Genomic DNA, 22,500 nt, shown 5'->3' with positions numbered 1-22,500 from the left:
CTAGTTTTGTTTTTGTCTATCTCACTACTTCACCGTGAATAAATTAAAAGTTGCTTTTGGGCTAATATTCCGAAAACTTTAAGGTGGTTCGGTGATATATATTTTTTTCTCCCTTATCTTTTATCTCTATCCCACTAAACATAAATAATGAAAGGCCCTTGTCTCTTCCTACCCCCAGCACTCCGAAAGCTTTAGCTTAATCCCCACCTTTCGTTCTCAAGATGTCACAGATATGCAATTTTGATATCCTGGATGCATAGTTTCTTTTGATTTACCTCTGCATCTCCCCTAAATCGTAATTCAATGTCTACTTGGCACCTCAACACCCCCTGTAAATTTTAACTCAATCCCCTAGCTGGTTTGTGATACTAATCCTTATTTCTACATCGCTACTTCACCGGAAACAGATTCTAGTAAACCTGGGGCCTATCAAAGTTTTGAACAGATTGGAAACCAAACCCTTTTACCCTTCTCCTCCCAAGCAAAGATTTGAGGTATCTTCCCACCTCCTCCCCAAGACTCCCTGAAAGTTTCAGCTGTATCTTCAAAGTCGTTCCCAGGATATTTTAGATATGCTGTTTTGACCACCTGGCAGCACATAATGTGTTTTGATTTACTTTGCTTCTTAAGCATGAGTGGGTTGTGAGGCCTGTAGAGGATCATAGTGAAAAAGCATTTGGTTGGATTAGAGAAAAAACATTTTTAGCCCCATTCCCTCTACTCGCTCCCCCAAGTCAAAATGTGAGGTCCATTTGGTCCTCCTAAGACTTTCTGAAAGTCTAAAAGTGATATTCTAGGCCATTCTAGAGATATTGCAGAACCGCAATTTGGATAATCTCATACCATATAGTGTTTTTGGATCTACATCGCTTCTTACACCCGAAATTTTAAGTTTCAGTGGTGTTTCTAGCACAAAAGATTTGTAGATGGATTGGGGACAAGAATTTTTGCTCCTCCTCCCTACAACACAGATTTTCCCTTGCCCCCCTCACGATAACTGGGTCCTCAGAGTCGTTCCATGAATTGCCTTTGCTGTCTCCCCAAGTCTAAAGGCCCCTTGACCTTGTAGCACCTCCTGGAAGTTAGTTTCAACTCGATTCACCAAGCCGTTCTTGACATATTGCGCATACCCTATTTCACTCTTAACTATATCTTTAACTGTCCAAACTTTTTATGACCTCTTTTTGCATGCGAAACGATCAGGAAAAAAGCACATTTAAAACTTGTGACTTCTTACTAAGGCAGTGCCATTGCAGTGTCTCTGATAGAATTTAGACAGCGTGTGTTTTGGGGAACTGCTTGTGCTTTTTCCTTCATGTCATCAGCTTTACTTGGTAGGTCAAATTAAAGCAGGCAAAATAAGCTATTTACGTTTGCTTATCTGTTTCCTGGTTTATCAATACATTTTTCCCATTTGCTTGATGGCTGTTGTACCTGTTCACGTATTGCCCTGACTTTCTATATTATTCGGCTTTCTAGTCAGTTTAAATCTATGATATTACCTAGTATATGACCTAGTCAAGGTCAATATATACAATTTATACATGACATGATAATTTATTTGAAAATTTCTAATTTATTTGATAATAATTTCTTAAGGATTTATTTAATGATAATAATTTGATATATAATATATTGTATTTGATAATTTCTATATAAGAAAGTGCCCAGAAATTCGGGTAAATCTGGGAATAACTAAAATTTAAAAAATGTTTCGTACATATACTACTGTGGTATAAAGGTTGAAAGAACATCTCATTCGTAAAGTCTTAGATATAAGTGCTTAGGAGAGATATTAAACCTGTCCAGAAAGATATGCAGTACCCTCTCTCTTGGCACCCCTATGTGTGTTCATTCCTACATTGATGTAATTCTTTCCTTAATTGATATTATTTTTTCTTCTTTTTTTTTGCACAGAATAGCCCTCATTTAGTGATTGCCCCGAACTGCAGCCACAAGAATAGAAACAAGTTAGAGGCTAGATTGTCGCTAGTTTTCGCTATTTATTTCATTCATGCATCGTAAAAAATCTGTTCTAAGAATATAGCGTGATTTCGGGTGAACGGCCAAATCAAGCCGCGAAATTTAGTGGAACCTGGCCTCTATTTTTTCCATCCCTATGACGGCACAATCGGTGGAGACACGAAATACATATGGATAAGGCCATAGGTGCAAATAGCCAAAATTTGTATAAAATGTAATGTTTTTTGCTTTACCATTTTTGTGGTCCAGAATTGAGGGAATTTTTTTGGTTTGATTGGTTTTAAGACACGTACTATTTATAGTGCAAAATTTAGAGTTGCCTTAAATTGCAAAAAAATTAAATGGTTAATGTTCTGTTTTGAAATTTTGTAAGTTGCATAACAACATGGCGAGTTGCGCAATCAGACAGATGTTACGCTTCATATTTAGTCGATGACTGAGATCTATTTCACTTAAAGAACAAAAACTATCGAAGTCATTAGCAAAAAATTTAATTACAACTGATTTAAGCTACCCTCCATAATTCTGCGATGTCCTATATATATTGTCCCAATTATATATGTGTCTTTTTTTATCATAAGATGTATTCGAATGTGATATATGCAAATATTTGTGCATATTAAAAAGACGTTTTCGTGGAGACTGATCTCTCACCAAATATCATTTTAGATGGTGACCCACCGTGTCCTGATATGAAGCTTATAAGAGCTAAGAAGGGATCCAAGTAATACCAAGTATTCATTCCGACAATTCCGTTTCGATCATTTTGGCATCCGTTTCAACCAGCTATTGTTCAGCTCAATATCGTTTTATGACCTCCCATTTGAAAATTTCCTCTCCCATTTGAATATTTCGGAGTAAAATGCGCTAATTAAAAACAACTATTATCTGTAGGCTATAGTGAAGATATCGAGTAAATAGTGGGTTAACTTTTAAAATGTCATGACACAAAACTTTTGTTCTTTTTACTGCTTAAAATTTCATAAAAAAAAGAAAATTGAAAAATGGCCTTTGCGTTTTTTTTTCTGGCTCGAAATTTGATGAAACAACAGGTACATGCTCCAACGGCTTAAAAAGACTGGGTTATTTGGCTTTCCTTTTTGGCGCACGCTTAAAGAATAATGTGATTGGCCGAAAAGAAAATGTGATGTCACAAAGATAAACCAGTGGAATTAAAGGACATTTTTAACACAGATTTATAGGATAGTAGCACCGTTACCAAAACGGTATTAGAGGTCCTGGTACAATGCGGTACACTTGGCAAAGATTTCGGAACAACACATATTTTCCTGTTGGCTATATTTTGGTTTTATTTGCTACTTTCTTAATCGGATATCTGTTGTAACGAACATACTTCTTTAGAACAAGTTTTAGTCTATCGTAAAATTTCTTAACGTGACGGCAAATTTTAACCTGATGTTCAAATGGTACAAAGTATCCGCTTGCGGTTCAATTTTAGTCAGAAAACAGATTCAGTTTACTTCAAAGCTCCTTAACCCTGGACAGTTGTCTCTCGTTTTCTCTGTTCATAGTTATTGGATCTTTCAACTATGCTGAAGGAAATGGATATCTCAAATTTTGATCGAGTGACTTTGGGGAAAAAAGGGGAATTGAATTGAATGGAATTTATTTTTACGCCCATCATAAACACAAGAAATTGATGAAAAAAAACAGCATAAAAAAGAAAACAAAAAACATACACTTAATGGAACAGACAAAGCAAGTACAAATACACATCAATCAAAGTGACGAGAGTAGAGGTAGCCAAGGATGGCTGCTACCCTCCAACTTAGCACAATACTTGTCAAGCAACTGATTAACTGCAGAAAATGGATCGGATACTGCATATTGCCAGATCAAGTACGAATTATTTGTTCGCAGTGGAACTGGCAGCAGGAACGTCAAATCTCTGCAGAAAATTCTATGGATTTTAAATTTATCTTCTTTAGCCAGAAGTTTCCGAAATGGTGTTATATATAATATATGTGGCAGCGCGACAGCATTATAAATTCTAGCCAATGAAAATATTTTAAGATTTCCCTTCGAAGAAATTGTGGCCCCATACGCAGTTCTAATTTTACGCTCTATATGTGTGATGATTAGCGAACGGGTAGATGACAGTGTGTCACCGATGGGCAGTCCCAAGTATACTAGTGACTCCACAGGCTCGACAGACTGGGATCCTAGTTGAATGTGAGGTAGAACAGATTTATTCCAATTAAACAACACTACTTCCGATTTTAACACATTAAAACTAAGGCCAATATCACCATACTGAGATGACAGGATATTAAAATTACTTTCTAGGGATGTTATTTGCCCAGAAAAATTCAAGATATCGTCCGCAAATCCAACTATGGTCACATCTATTCCTCTTAGAATACAGCTTGTAGTGACTTTGGACTGCACCTCGGAAATACTATTAATAAACAGCTCTGGCGAAGAAATCGCACCCTATTTAATACATTTTTTTTTACAGGGATTGTCATAGTGGGTTCTGCATTAGGAATGCATAAACACATATTTAGTTGGCGATACAGATCATAGAGAGATCGAACAATAGCTGGGTCGACACCATTTTTCCGTAATTCTAGCATTATCTGCGCATGTATGCCCGAGTCAAATACGCGGCGTACGTCGTATTCACCAATAGCCAGCGATTCATTAGAAATGTGTGCATCTAATAGAACATTTGCTACAACATGTAATGCGTGAGCGCATCCCATTCCTGACTGGAAACCAAACTGGTGGGGAGGGGCCTTGCAACACTTCCTAATGTCACCTATTATTAACAATTCAAAAAGCTTGCAAAAAACAGAGGAAATAGTTATCGGTCTATAAGAAGAAGGTTCTGTTGCGGGTTTTTCTTTTTTCAGTACAGGCGTTATGGATCCTAAGCAAAATAAATCTGGTACAACACCATGCGTCATAATAATCTGGTAAGCAATTGCAAGATGTTCAAATAAAAGAGGACTGCCATTCAATAGATGATGTGCACATATCTTATCGGCACCACTTGACGAATTTTTCTTTAATTTTTTGTACACTTCCCGGATTAGACTACTATTCACAACAAAATAATTTAACTCTTTAGTAAGGAGGGAACGTAGTTGCTCACAAAACATTTGGTTTTTCGACTCGTCTGGGGTTGCAAATTCTGCACTAAAATAAATCAACCCATTATTTCTCACTAACCGCACTAGAAATTGGATTATTTTTCCTCAGCAGGCTTTGCACGCAGATTCCAAATCAGATTAGGATTATCCAGGATTTTCGACACAGTTTCAAGTTTTAAAGTACTATGATGTCTACGCAGTTCTTTTGCAAATTTCCGCTTAGTAAAAATACGAATTTGATTGACTGCACCACTTTTAGGCCTGTCACACTCATGCCGAATCTGCAGCCAAAACTTGGCTGCAGCCTTTGTATTAACCAAATCGGAGTTTTGGGCCCATCCTTTTACTCAAGATATGTGGCGCAATCCAACACTTGAAACAGCTGGGTTTTCAGCTGTTTTTAAAGTGGTGCATATTTCGGTAAAGTTGAGGTTCAATTGCAGTCTTATTTCACTATTAGGTAAGTCAGCATTCCACTGGAGCAGATGAAATGGGACTTTAATTTTCCCGAGGACGTCGTCACACTTTTGTTGAAATAAAGGGCGGGAGACCTTTTTCCAGTCTCTTACGAGCTTCGGTTTAGGTTTTGGCAGGTAAGCATTCACAGTACATGTGATAGTGACAGACAGGGGCAGATGATCTGAGTACATTCCGTCAAGTCCTACCTGTATGGTAGGTAGCTCAACATTATAGCAAATAGTGTGATCAATGTTAGACACAGACTGAGAGACACTTATAAATTGCTTGTTTTTCGTGGGCAAAAGAGTTGCTGCTGTCTTCAATGTTACAGTTAAAGTCCCCCAAAATCACTAATGGGAAACTAGTACTTCGTGATTCGTTTATCCAGACTCCAAGTCTCTTGCAAGCGATACCAAACTTTTTTTTCAAAACGATATTATTGTAATTAGTAGGTAAGTAAACATTCGCTACAATGAAATCCCCACACTTAATAAGCTGGAAGTGTTGTTCACTTTGCTGGAGACAGGCAGGGGGGAGGGGACCAGAATTGGAGATTATAGCGAGCCCTCCTGAAGGACGTCCGTGGTTGCCAGATTTGCGTGCTGGCTGTATAATATAATGATGATCTGGAATTTTTTTTTAGCAAGTTGACACTGGCTTCCGTGAGAAAATGTTCTTGGAGACAAATAAGGTCATATCAAGGAGGCACACTTGTGCCTCTTTAAAGAGGCGACCCACCACAATGTTAAGCGATTTCCGGTCCTAGAGGTCGCAGAGAGACGGCGCTGATCGCATTTTGTAGCCCAAGCTCAAACTAAGAAACGTGCAAAATTTCATCCTCCTCCGACTTTATCTTCATGGGGTAAACTGGGCTGGAAGTTTCGACCCTCCCACCACAGCCCCCCTTTAACGTTGTCCGATTGGGCTGAAATGTACAGGTTGAGCTTTCCTAGGGCCCGGGAGCTTATCCTCGAAATTACAGCTAAATCCGATCAGCTACTTCCATGTTTTCCAAAAACCAGATAGAGCCACTTGATGTTCATTTCTCTTTTTTTTATTAGCCACGCCTACAGGTCAGAGTTGGCAACGGATCTGGGTGAATAAGGGCTCATTCGAAGCGGAATTCGACCTGTTAGGGCCTTTTGATATTTTCAGATCGAAAAAATTATCCCCCGAATTTGCATTTACGAAAAACCTCATTTTCCCATAAGAACCAATGTTAAATTTTCCCACCACAGCCCCCCTTTAACGTTGTCAGATCGGGCTGAAATTTAGAGGATAAGCTTTCCTGGGGCCTGGGAGCTTATCCTCGACATTTCAGCTCAATCCGATCACTCCTTCCTTGTTTTCCAAAAACCAAATATCAAGTTTTGTTGGGATTTACTTGCGTCAAAAATAGGTTGCATAGACTAAAAATAAAATAACAATGTCTCTGTGGTACAGTGGTCGCTACTCCTGACTGTCAGGCGGAAGACCCGGGTTCGTTTCCCCGTCAGAGGAAATTTTTATATTGAATTTAAAGTTGAAAAAAGAAACTCAGTTTCTTTTTTAAATCCAATCTATTAAATCCTTCGGCTCAACAGGCGTCTTCAGAAGAATATCACAGTCGGCCTTCAGGTTACAGATAAGTCTCCACTGATTTGATAACATGCCATATACCCGCATGCTCGAAGACAAGTTGAAAAAAGAAAATCTTACTGTGCATTTGATTTGAGTATTCAGGAATTAAAAGCCTTAACATAAGAATCTTCAAGAGTGGGGGGTTTGGGGGGGGGGGGCGGCAGCCCCCCAACTTTAACTCCTGATACGATCAGCTAACAGTTAGTCAAGCAATAATAAGTAATAAACTGTACAAAAACGTGCAGAAATTATTTGAAAAAAACTACGTTTTCTAAAGATTTAAAGAGGCTGAGTTACAAGGTCGAACCTTAAAACATACAGGGATTAGGAGGCACAGATGGGGGGCTGCCGCCCCCCAAACCCTTCGCTTTTGCAGCCTCTTTTGTTAAGGTTTTTTAAGTCCTGTACCCTGCAATCAATTGGTCGTACCAATACGAATGAAACTGTTTCAATGGCATTTTTCCAATATTTTCTGAGGATTTGGCAATCCTCAGTCTGTTACAGTTATAACTACAAACTTGTCTCTGTGCCAGGTAGTGTTATGTACTCAGTGTGATCATGTATGATGGTAAAATAAATGAACCTGAACTGCTAGTTTATTCTGAGCCCTTCTTCTGCTCCCTGGTTTTCTGTTCAAAATTGTTAAAGTTCATCACAGTATAGCTTGTTATTGGTTAGGGAAAAATCTCCTGAGGAAACGGAAAATAATAATTCTCAGTAGGGTTTTAATCAAATAAATGCAATAGGGTGTTTTTATGGTAAAAAATTCAAGCAGACTTTGTTTTTGTTGGAAAACAGTTCTTTGCAAGGGCAAAACCGGGGGGCGGTAGCCCTTATCGATAAAAGATGCAATAGTTGTTTTTATGGTAAAAAACTACACCAGACTTCGTTTGTGTTGCAAACCAGTTCTTCGCCAGAGCATAAGCGGGGGGTAAGGGGGCGGCAGCCCCCCAAAATAAAAAATCTTAACAAAAGAGGGTGCAAAAGCGGGGGTTTGGGGGCTGCAGCCCCCCCCCCCCAACTGTGCCTCCTAATCCCTGTACGTTTTAAGGTTCGACCTTGTAACTCAGCCTCTTTAACTCTTTAGAAAACGTAGTTTTTTTTTCAAATAATTTCGTGGATAGATCACTACGAAATGACAATTTGTCCAGCACTTTACCATTCATATTCCAAGAATACACCTTGCAACCCATCATGATACAGGAGGCATAGACGGCTGTGCTTAATAGAATGGGCATGATGCGTGGTAGCAGTTGTGCTTTTTTGAGATACAATTTAAACACATTTGGGGCTTTTTACACGGGCTAACTCTTGAAGACATATGATCAGTTCCGCCACAGTGTGAGCACTTTTCTTGTTGGTTGCAGAATTGGAGGGGAGCTAGTTGCCCTGCAATCTTTTTGATCATTTAAAAAAATATTAGAACTTTTAATTTCCGTAAGAATGAACCTTCATCCGACGTTCAAGGATCATTCATTCAGTACGATCACCCCTGGGAAAAAAACAAACAACAAATAAGCACTCATATCTGATCTTTCTTCTTGCACAAAAAAATAAAAAATTATATTTTTGCAGATAGGAGCTTGAAATCTCTTCGGTAGGGTTCTTTAATGCGCTGAATTTGATGGTGTGATTTTAATTAAGATTGCTTGACTTTTTTGGGGGACTCTCCTTTTTCGAAAATCAAGCAGTTTCATAAGGTTGTGATTTTCGATGGGTGAAATCAAACTTAATGAATTTTATATATATGGAATCAGCATAAGAAGTTAATTCTTTTGATGTATCTATTGTTTTCATAATTTCATGTTTTAGAGTTTCGGTTACTATTGAGCCCAATAGCGGTTTTATGCCACAATCTGAGAGGGACAATCGGAGGAGGGACCCCAGGGGTGTAAAAATATAAAATAAGATAATTTTTTATGTCAGATGTCATAAACTGGAAGGGGGCAGCTGCCCCTAATGTACAGGCCTTAGACCGTTACTGATTGTGCCGTGTCGCTCCTTACTTACAGTTCGTTACCACGAATTTTTTGATCATAATAAAATTTTAACCGTTATATTTAGCTTTAAGGTACAAGATCTTGTAAATCATCAGTGGGGTATCAAAAGGTCATATCTCCAAAACTATAAATTTTCAGAAGAGCAAAAAACACAACTTTTTTATTTCCTTCTGGTAACCATAAAGCAAAACAGATTAATATGTAAAATAAATGCATATCATTTTTTTTTTTCGGTTATCGGAGGGGAAACAAAAAAAGTTATGTTTTTTCTGCTCTTCTGAAAATTTACAATTATGGAGATACGACCTTTGATACCCGACTGACGAAATACGAATCCCAATTTAAGTCACAATTTACCTGCACGAAATGTCACCTCAGAAGTTTTGTCTCTAATAAAGACCAATTTTTGGTAACAATTTGGTTTCTTCTAATTTGTTCATGCAATTAAATTATTTTATTTAAGAAATACTCCACAGTCGAAAAGGTAGGATTACGAAGTCTTACTCAAGGGGTCAAGCACCAAGCCGGTTTTTGTAAAATTGGTTTTAAGGGCATGGGCGCCCTTATGGGGGGCAGGGGGGCGCCCCCCCTAGCTGAATGATACTGCCTTAGTTTTAAATTTTTGTTCTGAGATTTCTATTATATAGCATTAAAGGTGCCAATTAGACCAGGTTGGCCCCCCCCCCCTGGAATTCAGCTTATGGACGCCCATGGTTAAGAGGCAAAATTTGAGCTAAATGTAGACGGTGAGAAAGCAAAAGCCACAAGTGTACACAATTCATTGATCTTACCTTACGTCGTATGTATATTACTTTCTCAGTATTTTTTTTTATATTTCCTGCTAATATTTTCCTTGTAGACCTCCTGAAATTAAGGCTGTTAAAATTAACTATGTAGATGAAAACTGATGCCCTTGGTTTCTCTAAAAATAGTTATGGTGCAGGTTTCAGATTTTGTTTCGTTAATTAGATCCCGTTCTCTTATACTTAATAGAATGATTTTTAGTTATTTTGTATGTCCCGAGAAGATCTCAATAACTAGAATTTCCGAGTTTTGCTTTTTCAGAGCAATAATTACAACATAATGTATTGCTACAGCATAACAATTACAACATATTTCAGACAGTAAACTGTACGAAAAATGTGTTCAATCCCACTTTCTAGGGCTATGACGAGAAAAAGGTTAAGATGGCTGGCAAACGGGCTATGATGCTTCTAAGTCAATGTTGAGATAAAGGTTGAGATGGCTTGCACACGTACTGCGGATAAGTGATTATATATTGCCAAAGATTGTGCTTGTCAGCCTATCGGCTAGGGCCAATCGAAAAGCAGGTCGTCCCCGAATAGTGAGGTAGGAAGTCGTACGGAAAGATTTAAATGAAATTGGCGTAAACAGGGAGGCTTTGAATAAATTGGGATAGAGGAGGAGCTTGCGTTTCTGTGTTGGCCTTACGCGGTGAGGTGCTGCAGTGAGGTGGTAATAGTAGTAGTAGAGTTACAACATACCGTAATAATCCCCTAAATAGGTAGAAATTTAATATTATATTGGTACTTATATGATATAACCCCTACCGCTCAAGTTGTTCATTCACGCATTAAAGAACCGGTTTTTTCGTTATTTCTTTCAGCTTGGCGTCAGATAAGACAGAGACAAGTGACGGAATAGATGGAAAATATATAATTTGGGCTATATATTTGCACATTAGTTGCGGGGTGGTGGTGGTAGTAGAGTATTTGGACAGTGTGAATTTAGAAATAATTCTAACTTTACAACATGTAGAGTAATTGTATCTAACACATTAGGCATGCAGACCCGCTACACTTTACCCCCCCCCCCCTCCCAAATATGTAAAGATATAGCACAAATTTGTTTCTAAAGTATTATATTTTTATCATACTTAGGTATATTTCATTAGATAGATAGATAGATAGATAGATATATTTATTTTCCATATACCAGTAAAATAATTACATAACAATCTACAAATCCCCACAGAGGCTCCATGGCCTGTTGGAGGGGGATTATGAAAAGATCAAATAAACATTAAACATTTAAACGCTTAAGATTTAAACAATATAAACATAACGTTAATATTTAAACATATAAACATAAGCATTTTAACTTTTAACATTTAAAGCATTTGCTTAATAAAAAAAAAAGAAAAAAGAAAAAAAAAAAAAAAAAAAAAAAAAAATAAGGAGAGTTCACTAAATAAGCTTTATCAAACTACAGTGAATCACAACATCTATAAAAAAAAAGGAGAGTTCACTAAATAAGCTTTATCAAACTACAGTGAATCACAACATCTATATATATATATATATATATATAAAAAAATAATAAAAAAAAAAATTAAATGAAATAAAACTTTTGGCAGCAGGCAAAAGTAAAGAAAATTAATCACATGAAAACAAATATTTTTTTACTAGTCTTTTGAAGGTGCCAAACGAGTGGCATTCTCGAGCCGAATCGGGAAGGGAGTTCCATATCAAATGACACGCAACAAGAGGATTAAAATCGGATGTTATTGTTGGTGTATGGAGAATTTGGATATTTATATAACTACAGAGTTGATAATTTAACCGATCAGATACAAAAGAAGGCGTAAATCTAACGGACCTAGGAAGATCACAATGGAGCTGAAGAAAAGTGAAAGACACACAGGACAAAACATAAAGTTTTTTAATATCTAGTAATCGTTTAGTTGCCCAACTATTTACATACTAGATAAGATTTATAGCTTTATCATAAGTATTCGAAAGCGGTTTGAGAAAAGAAGGGAAAGTAGACATCCATATGACTGAACAATAGGAAACATAAGAATGAATTAGGATTGAGCATCAAAGCAACATATTAGAAGAATATTAGGTAGGGGCTATATCATACAAGTACCATTACATTTTTTAAATAACAGAAATTTAATTACTAAAATGTATTGTTATAAGTCGGAAGTCTACTAAATTTGCTATTTATAAGTGCGTCGGAGACTTATTCGTTTAATCTGAATTTGGTGGCTTACAGAGGACAAAAATTGTTGGTATTTTTTACCAACCAATTATTGTTTGCCACCCAACAATAATTGGGTTAAATTTAATAAGCTTCATATTTGTCATTACAATACTGCAACTAGTATAAAAAAGCGCGGCCTTTGTATAGTTTACTTTCTAAACTTTTTTTTAGTACATTTCAGCCTGATGGAATCAGAAGTGCTAATCAAAAGATAATTGGCGTTTTTGGAAGATAGTTTTTTAGTCATAAAAAATATTGTATTTTATTAAATCAATCATGTGATAGCGTCGATCCTGGGACCAGGAGTTGACGAAAACGGGGGGGGGGGGCAAAACCATATCCAGGATATCTTTTTTTTGCGGGGGGGTTTACACAAGGATTTTTTTGAGGGGGGTACACAAAAAATCCTCAAAACACACATAAAAGATTGTTTATATCCGTTTGGTTATTTTTTTTTAAGTCAGATAAACATTTCAGGGGGGAGGCGACCCTCTAATCCCCCCTGGTTACGGCCTTAGTGGGGGGGGGTGTGTTACTCTTGATTGTTTTCGTGAATGCAGAATATAAGGTGTTCCATAAATTAGGGGGATGGGGCATCTTTGTTTCCAATTTTAATGAGAATATCAAAAACGATATTTATCTCAAAATGCAAGGGGGGGGGGGGGGGCTGTTTTTTTTTCGATTCCCTTTAATAAAAATACCATATAAGTATTTTCTTAGGTAAACCAGGAAGTAATCTCCCTCCATCAATTGGTGCCCCTGTCTGGGAGGGGATTAAACCAGACGAGTCTATTTTTAGATCGCCGTTTTTCTTCTTTTGATCAATGATAGATCCTTGACTTGATCCGAAAGAGGGTATTTCCATCCTGTGTACACTGATAAACATTCCATGAGCGTATCATTGTACGTTTTTCGGCGGGAGTTCATCATATTGAGTTTTACCCAATTCCAAATTAGTACGAGTAAATACTTATGGATCATATGGAGCTCTTTCGAATATTTTTTTTTTTGCGTGAGGTCAGCCCCCCAAAGAGCGCGGCGATGGCTCTTGTTTTCTCAAAAGTTTGCGCCCATGCAACCATCATTGAACAAGTCAACTTCTCTTGTTTGACAGAATCCACCGAAATGGGCGTAGGCAGCATATTGTCTAGGGGGGGGGGCAGTCGATTGTGTGTTGGAGGACCTTTTATCAACTACTTTGTCACCCATCTGCTTTTTCAGCAGTATCTAATGTAAATTTGAAGGTCTAGGGGGGCAGCTGCCCCCCTGCCTCCCCCTCCCTACGCCCATGTCCACAGATGACATTGTCAATACCATCAATAATCCATGTTCATTGAGAGGATCTATTGCCTTAGTTAGAAAAGTTAGAAAAGATTGGATGAAAACGTGATTTTTTTTTTCTGGGTTTTGTCTACTTTCTGTTTGCACCGAGGATCGCTGAACGGAGGTCTGAGCCGAAATATCTCCATTTCTGTTCTTTTTTCACTAGCTGTAAATCACCTCGTTTTTCTACGATTTCTCGTGTTTTCATAGAAATAGTTCATAACCTTAGTGGTTCTAAAGACGTAGAGGGATTTAAGTTCCAAGGGCTTTTAACATAAACAGAAATATGCCGTAAAATTATAATTTCAAAACCTTAGAATTGTCTATAGTACAAAATGAAATTTAAAGGAGCTTATATATTATTATAACCAGCTTGTCGAAAATGAGACCAAATTCAAATACTGGGGATTTTAAAGACACACATTCGTTGTCTTGGAAATGTTCTCTTCTTCCTACAATTTTTTCAACTGAAGCTCGTTAGTAGTTCAACATTTCTAGGTTCTAGGATAAATATCTTACAGAGTCATTGATGGCGTATAGGGCGTCGAATCGACGTTTCAGGTACTAGGTCTTTTTACAGGGACAGGTAGCAACCCTGTCTCCCAACCTTGCAGCAGCAGGAGTTGAAACCCAAATTGCACAGCAGACCATCAGTCTTCTGTGGTACCACACCTTTCACCGTCTTTGCTAAGTTTGTCACCCAAAAACAACTTGCTCATTCGAAACAAAATTCAGTTTTGGATTATTTTCTTTTTATACTTAAAACGTATTGTCTGTTTTCTTTGTGTAATTAAATTTGTTTTTACGCGAGTTAAATTTCCAAATATTTCACAAGCTTTTTATAAAGCGTTCTAGACGTGCATTCAGTCACTCAAGAATTCACAAATAAGCCACAAAACAGTGTATTCCATAAGAATTACAATATAACAAAACATGGTAACTGATATAATTCCAACAAATCAAGGAAAAAACAGTAGCTAACCAAATTTTTAATTTGGCTGAAGATGTGCGAAGATACAAATTCCTAATGCCCGAACAAACAATTTTGGCTATGTCTAATGAAAGTGTGATAGAGATCCCTTTGGCCACAAAGAATAAAGGAAACCAAATGGAAATATTTTACCCAGGAGAGGGGGGGGGGGGTCTTGGCCAGACTGTTCTTCAATTGAACTATTATTATTAAAAATAGGGGGTGGATCCACTATCCCTGGATCGAGGCTCAGGCTTTCAAGGGCCGTTGCCTCCACACCCCGAAAAATGTGATCCACTTAATTTGGTATTGAACTGGTAAGATTACGGTTTCCATTTAGGGCATCGTGTGAATAGGCTTTACGATTTTAAGGTTAAAAAAAAACGGTCATGAGCCCAATACCAGTTCATAATAAGAAACAAAGTTTAAAAAAATTTATCACACATTAATCTTAGAATGATACAAAATTAGTATCGCACTTCAATCAAATTTTCAACTCAAATTTTTTTTTCTTTTTCGACAATTTAATTTTCTACATATTGGAATAATTGAATGTTTATATGTGGTACAAATAAATGTTAATCTAATTAAGGCGGTATTTACTTTTATATTAGGATCTTTGACTTTTTCATCTTATCTGTTGAAATAAACTGCAAAATAGAAAATGATATTCACTGAAGAAAAGTTAGAGCTTTCTTAAAGCAGGTTAGGTCTCAAAAGAACACAAATTTTGCAAAAACTGATAATGCCCAGAATACAGCGACACATTGTACAACAAATATAGTTCCTTCCATAAATTTGATCTTCTTACGAGCCCTGGCAAGGGTTTCTGGGTATTCTCTGAACAAGAATTGTCTCACACCAAGGGTATAGTTATTGTAATAGGAATTCCATTCAATTTTTCGGATATCAAACATAAAGGTTTCTTGGTCCTCGGGGGAGAGGGATTCATAAAGCTTGATTGTATTTTCAGCATGGTATTTCCATTCGTTGTACATAAAGAAGCGAATAAATTTCAGAGCTTTACCTAGTTTTTGGTGAGCACGGACTAGCATTGGTCGTTGTCCAGTTAATCTTAGCATCATGTCAATTGCATACGCTGGTATAGTGTGCAAGTAAATACCCTGAAATTGGACAACCCAGTCCTGTTTACGGAATTTGACATAAGGAGGCAGTAATGCCCCTAGGAGAGGATTCTCACGCCAATAATGATTGCACAGAATATCTTCAACGTGTTTCATCATCATTGGGTTTTCCCCGCTTGTGGTACAGTTATAAATTTTCAGCCCAGAACTTTGTTTGCTCATGTCATAGGCAGCTGCAATCATGAGATTAACTGCGACGTCGACTGGAATGAAATCAACTATTATATCTGGATTACAGCTTACTCTTCGAATTATTCCTTTGCCAATGGCTGCAATCAGCCCTGTTGGTCCTCCAGCATTGTCAATCCAGCCTGGAAATGGTTCGCGAAGAGAAGGAGTTACTTGACTGGGTCTTACTATCACCACAGGCAGTGTCTCGCGAATTGATTGTAAATAACTTTCAGCTAGAGCTTTGCTGAGTGTATATGAATTTGGATGGCCGTCATAGAACTCGGCGTCATCCATCGTAGCATCATTCTTTTCTGCAAGTTCAGCAATTGCATCTTCTGAGTATTTTGGGGGATAGATCACTTCATCTCGATCTCCCAAACGATTGCACGTTGCGTAAGCACTCGAAACGTAGATCAATACTGGATTGCCAATTGCTTTGCAAAGGCTAACCACACGCTTTGTTCCTTCAACGTTTGCATCTAATGATTGCTTTAATGGCGTTTCGAACTTGACGTCTGCAGCACAATGGAAAATGACAGACACATTCGCTCTTTTAAGTACTTGTATGTTAATTTCATCGACACCAAGATTCGGTAAAGTAACGTCTCCAGCAACTGATATAATTTTTGCATAAAACTTCATTCGTCCATACTCTTTTTCATGTATTTTTTCAAAGGCTCTAGAATTGTATATATCATCCAATCTGCTTAGGTCTGATTTATCACCTTTTCGCCGAATCAGAACATAAATAGCTTTGATATCTGGGCATGATGTTAAGAACTTTTCCAATAGAACTTTCCCGAAAAATCCTGTTGCACCAGTGACTAGCACGGACTTCCCTGTGTAGAATGAAGCGATCTCGCTCATGTTCAACACCTTAAAAAAGAAGAAAAGAATTAGTATATTATAGAACAGCTTAAATGATTTGGAGTGTTATTAAGTTTATTTCAGAAGTCAGAACATAATTAGGTTTCATCAATATCCCTCTTTTTGTTGCAAGTTATCTTGTCGTTATTCATACAAAAAAGGAATTTTGAAAAAAATTGGACCCTAGCATCGTATCATACACCATTTTTGCATTGTGTCATCATCGTCAGTACAGCACTATGGTCGCTTTTCTGCTGGTCTTTCTCGTTAAGGGATATTTAAAATTTTAATATTCTCTTTTGCTTGGTGGAGTTAATAAAAGTCGAATATTGGGAGTGAAACAGATGAAATGTGTCCGCGATGTCACTCTGGGTTTGTAGCATTATTTACGCTAGATGCACGGATGTTGCTGAATTAATAACAATAAATATAGCAAGTGTTGCTAATATAGAAGGTAAATATTAAAATGTTTAGGAAGAACACCGCTACTCAGCACTTCCATTTTCTCCAAAATATACGGGGATTCTCTGAAGTTCTCCAAAAGAAAATTAGGTTCTATGGAATCTTCCTCACAAATAACCATTTATATTTCATTATTAACTTTCGAGCATTTACAAACTTTAAATATCAGGAAGATTTCAGAGATAAAAGTTTTCTTTTGGGGAAGTTCGGGAAATCTTAATTTTTTTTCCGGGGGGGGGGGGGTGAACATTGCCGCTATAGCAAAACGACACATTTTCAGATACATATCAATGAGTCAAATTAAAAATTCGAATAATCGTTATTAATAGAAACATTCCTTGCATTTCTTAAGCCAGATAAATTATGCAAGGCCTGCTCGAACACAGTCTCAAATTTTTCTTTGAAAAACTAAAACGTTATCTAGTCCAGCTAAGTCATTAAGAGTAAATAAAAATATTATTTGTATTTATTTGATTATCTTCTTTTTCCTTATTTTTTCGTTGGTTTAAAGACAAAAACCTCTTCTGACAAAACGGCACATTAGGCATTTTTCTTTGTGCTTTGGAATCTGACTTTGTTTATTCGATTAAAATCAATTTCAAAAATATTTTCTTTTCATTTGTTTTCGTCAAGCGTACGGCTTTAAGGAACTTGCGAAAAAGATGTTCACTATTGTAAAAAAAAAAAGATGAAAATTGTTCCATGATTTAACGAAATGGGGAATGAATCTTTGATCAAATTAAAGGCACCCTTAAATGATCGTTTAATTAAGTATACTAATATAAGAAAAGCAAGATCTTGTTGTTCTAGTAGTTATTTTGGAAAGGGAGTGTTATTTCAACTAATCTCTATTCTGTATACTAACCTATCCTAGAGTATTCTAAAATAAAATGAAACACTTATTTGTCTACTTCTAAAAAAACTCAAATTTCCTCAAAAATTTAATTGAAACTTTAATGAATTTTGTATGCGTTTTTCTTTAGGTTTTTTTTGTAACCCCCCCCCCCCCCCGAAAAAAAAATCTGAGTAAAACCCCCTCCGAAAAAAATCCTGGGTACAGCCTTGGTAAAGAGCGAACCTCAGTCCATAGTAACTGAAAAAAATTCCTGTCTAAGCCGTGTAAAAGCGCCGAACTTTAGTCTCTAGTTAGTTTACTGTGATTATCTTGTTATCTCTTAAAAATGTGTATAGCCTATAAACAAATCGACATACCACTTTTACGCTAAGCAAGACAGAATAGGCAGCTTTAAATCCATGTTCATTTCTAAACCAAATTTTTATCTAGTGTAACCTCGGTTAAACTTGGAATAAGAGCCTTTAAAAAAATTTGTTTGTTTGAAACCAAGATCGAAATAGGCTATTTACTAATTAGATGGTTAAATATTAAGGTGGGTCGTATATGAAAAAGGAATTTTCTGGATAAAGACAGTAGAGAGGGGTCATGAGCTCGTGACCCCACCACGTGGTTTATGGTTTTCTCAGTGAGAATTAAAAAAAAGGAATTTTATCACTTTAAAAAACATGAATTTTGTCAAATTTATGTATGTTTTTATGTTTTTTTTCATTGATAATTTTAAAAACAGGAATTTTCCCACATTTTTGTATGTTTTTATGGTTTTTGTCAGTGAGAATGAAAAAACAGGAACTTTCTCACTTGGAAAACCATAAACCACGTGGTCCTGTCACGAGTAGCACCTGTGAACTTGATTTACATAATCGCTAGGGGAAATTATTGATTCACGAAGAGGGAATTAGGAAACATTAAGGCTTCTTTAATCTTTAGGTCTGTCACGAGTAGCACCTGTGAACTTGATTTACATAATCGCTAGGGGAAATTATTGATTCACGAAGGGGAGAATTAAGAAACATTAAGGCTTCTTTAATCTTAGGTCTGAGGGATAAACGTTCATTAGTTCAGAGAGAAAAATTAATATTCTATTTTCAAATAGGGTTTCATTGATCTTTAGTGTCAGGAATTATAATTGACATCACTTGTTATCTTGGAATTATGCGGGAGTCTAAAGAGATAGAAATTCTATTTTTAAATACGGCTTCACGGAGCTTTAAGTCGGAGAGGTAAATTGATATTCTAACGAAACCCTAATAGTTTAGCTAGGAAAATTTATGAGATGAAGAGATTAACGTAGGAAAGGGTTTCCTAGAAATTTGAAATGCGTTAGCGCATAGATGCCATACAAAAGGAACACGCTGAAATTACGTTTAGGGATTATTTGGGCGAAACGGTTTTATTCATTTTATGGGATTATTTCGGCGAAACCGTTAGAGACATTTTGAAAGAAGATTTTAGAAAGGGTTTTAGAAGAGGTTTTGAGTGTGGTCGTTATAATACACAAGTTCCATTTGAACAGTGTTGTGAGGTCCTCTACCCCAACCCCAAAGGATTCCGATCCCCCACCACAACCCCGAAGGAAGCCCCCGGTACTCAAAGGCCCCCCCAAGCTCCCATAGAGCCCCAACCCCCCAAACGCCCTCCTCAGACCCTCAACGACCCGCCTCTAGTCCTCAAAGGGCCCCCGGACCCCCAACGGGTCCCCCGGACCCCACCGGGCACCCCAGACCACAAAGGGCACCCCCGGACCCCAAAGGCCCTCCCCCCGGTCCTCAAAGGGCCCCCCCTGGCCCCAAAGGCCCCCCCTCCCTCTTCCTACCTCCTCCCCCTTCCCCTCCTCCTCCTCCTCTCCTCCTCCTCCCTCCTCCCTCCTCCTCCCACCTCCCCTCCCCTCATCCCTCCTCCTCCTCCTCCCACCTCCCCCCCTCCCCTCCCCTATTTTTTATACTTTTTTTGTGCATTGAGACACAGAAGGGACATCTCTCCCCCAAGGGTCCCCCAAACACCCTCCCCGGGCCCCCCCCCCCCAAAGAGTTCCCCTCTCCATTTTTTTTTAATACTTTTTTATGGCTTTATTATATCTTTTCTGAACAAGTTCCATTCATAATGTCATTCCTAAACCCATTTTCCAACCTCAAAGAGCCCCCTCCCCAATTCGTAAATACTTTCTTGAATTTTTTAACATGGTATTTTTTTAACTTTTTTACGTATCTTAAAATGACATGAAATATGCTTACGGCTCTACCAATCATACTCTGCGCTTGTTCATGGACACGACGTAGCTTTCCCACTGGTACTCCATGGCAGGTTATCGACACTACCTAGTTTATTGCATGCATTAAATCAGTATTTTTTACGCAGTGGAAGGATAAACACACAATTCATATCTGTAAAAAAGTGAGGATGAATTATTCGACGAACGTATGTGCACATGAAAAAATCATTGTCGTATTGAATGCTGACAAGGAGAAATACCTGAACTATGAAACGAGTGCAAGCGGTAACACTATTGGAGATGTATGCATGCGTTGTCATGACAGTGAGAAGTTAGATTTCTTTGGAGTCCCCAAGAATTTCAATCGTGTAAACGGTGGATATTCAAGAGTATCATTACCAGAGAAATTAGTGCTCAAAGAGAATGCAAACTTAAAAATAATTGTCGATGATCGGGGACAACTCCTTGCTACGGCTTCTGGTAACACATTACCTGTTGATAAATCCTATCATCATCTTTCCGGTATTAGTATTTTAAAGAGAACAAGAAGAAGACAAGCATACTCCTGCACCAACATCATAAATCATATCTTGTCAATGTGTCAAAACTGCCATCTATGTAAAAATAATGTGACAATAGACAGTGAAATCGCAGGCAGAATAAAAAGGACATTAGCAGACAATATCATCATTGAATATAACGATGAATTGACGGAAAGTGAAGCGCAAGTGTACTAATAATGTGTAATAATGTATTTAACGTATTTTTATATTAATATTCTACATGTCATTATTTCATTAAAAATATTTTATGCATTATTTTGTTAAGTGTTCATTATTTTTAGAGTTTGGCAGAACGTTAACGTTCAGAATATCTATTAAAAAGGTCAGAGATGAAAGAAAAAGAATTTTTAGAGATAGAGATGCTACTAGCAGACTCAATTTTTCACGGAAGATAAAAAAGTTCAAGTTCTCGTCGGAATTTTATCAAAGAACACAATTCATTTCTAATTTCTACATAGAAAATAAAAATCTTCCACTTCAGTTCTTTATTTCACAAAGACATAAAGAAATTTAAAGTTCAATTCTAAATTTTTCGGTGGAAGATAGAAAAAGTAATACCATATTTGTGACTATTTTCATGGAAGATAAAAAGTTCTAGTTCAATTTAAAATTTTCTCAACGAAGTGAAGAAAAGTTCAAGTTCTATTCTGAACTTTACCAAAGAACACAATTCAATTCTAATTTCCAAAGAGAAAAAAAAAATCTTCCACTTCAGTTCTTTATTTCACAAAGACATAAAGAAATTTAAAGTTCAATTCTAATTTTTCGGTGTCAGATTGGAAAAGTTATACTATGATTTTGATTATTTTATATGAAGGTAAAAAGTTCTAGTTCATTTTTAAATTTTCTCAACGAAGTGAAGAAAAGTTAAAGTTCTCTTCGGAATTTTACCAAAGAACACACTTTAATTCTAATTTCTACAGAGAAAGCTAAAATCTTCCACTTCAGTTCTTTATTTCACAAAGAGATAAAGAAATTTAAAGTACTATTCTAATTTTTAGGTTGGAAGATAGAAAAAGCAATACCATACTTGTGAATATTTTCATGGAAGATAAAAAGTTCTAATTCAATTTAAAATTTTCTCAACAAAGTGAAGAAAAATTCCAGTTCTCTTCTGAATTTTACCAAAGAACGCACTTCAATTCTAATTTCGACAGAGAAAATAAAAATCTTCCACTTCAGTTCTTTATTTCACAAAGACATAACGAAATTTAAAGCTCAATTCTAATTTTTCGGTGGTAGATAGGAAAAACAATACCCTACTTGTGAATATTTTCACGGAAGATAAAAAGTTCTAGTTCAATTTAAAATTTTCTCAATGAAGTCAAGGAAAGTTCAAGTTCTCTTAGGAATTTTACCAAAGAACACGCTACAATTCTAATTTCTACAGAGAAAACAAAAATCTTACACTTCAGTTCTTTATTTCACAAAGACATAAAGAAATTTAAAGTTCTATTCTAATTTTTCGGTTTGAAGATAGAAAAAGTAATACCATACTTGTGAATATTTTCATGGAAGATAAAAAGTTCTAATTCAATTTAAAATTTTCTCAACAAAGTGAAGAAAAATTCCAGTTCTCTTCTGAATTTTACCAAAGAACGCACTTCAATTCTAATTTCGACAGTGAAAACAAAAATCTTCCACTCCAGTTCTTTATTTCACAAAGACATAAAGAAATTTAAAGTTCAATTCTAATTTTTCGGTGGTAGATAGGAAAAGCAATACCGTACTTGTGAATATTTTCACG

General features: G+C 36.7%; 1 protein-coding gene and 1 pseudogene across 2 annotated transcripts in view; one reads left to right on the top strand and one right to left on the bottom strand.

The window, feature by feature from the left end:
* Nucleotides 1-22,500, top strand: part of LOC148942255 (diacylglycerol kinase epsilon-like) — a 243,418-nt gene that overhangs the window by 48,814 nt on the left and 172,104 nt on the right. The gene's annotated exons all lie outside the window — the stretch shown is intronic.
* The window catches only part of LOC148942256 (putative fatty acyl-CoA reductase CG5065 pseudogene), an 85,214-nt pseudogene continuing 77,110 nt past the window's right edge, over nt 14,397-22,500 (bottom strand). The window contains exon 2 of the transcript XR_016143215.1: nt 14,397-16,672. The product of XR_016143215.1 is annotated as a putative fatty acyl-CoA reductase CG5065 pseudogene (transcript). The remainder of the gene's footprint in view (nt 16,673-22,500) is intronic.

This window comes from Artemia sp. Qi Xiang Cuo, chromosome 17, assembly GCF_049724085.1.
Source record: "Artemia sp. Qi Xiang Cuo chromosome 17, ASM4972408v1, whole genome shotgun sequence".
NCBI lineage: Eukaryota > Metazoa > Arthropoda > Branchiopoda > Anostraca > Artemiidae > Artemia > Artemia sp. Qi Xiang Cuo.
This window is presented reverse-complemented; position numbering and strand designations above follow the sequence as displayed.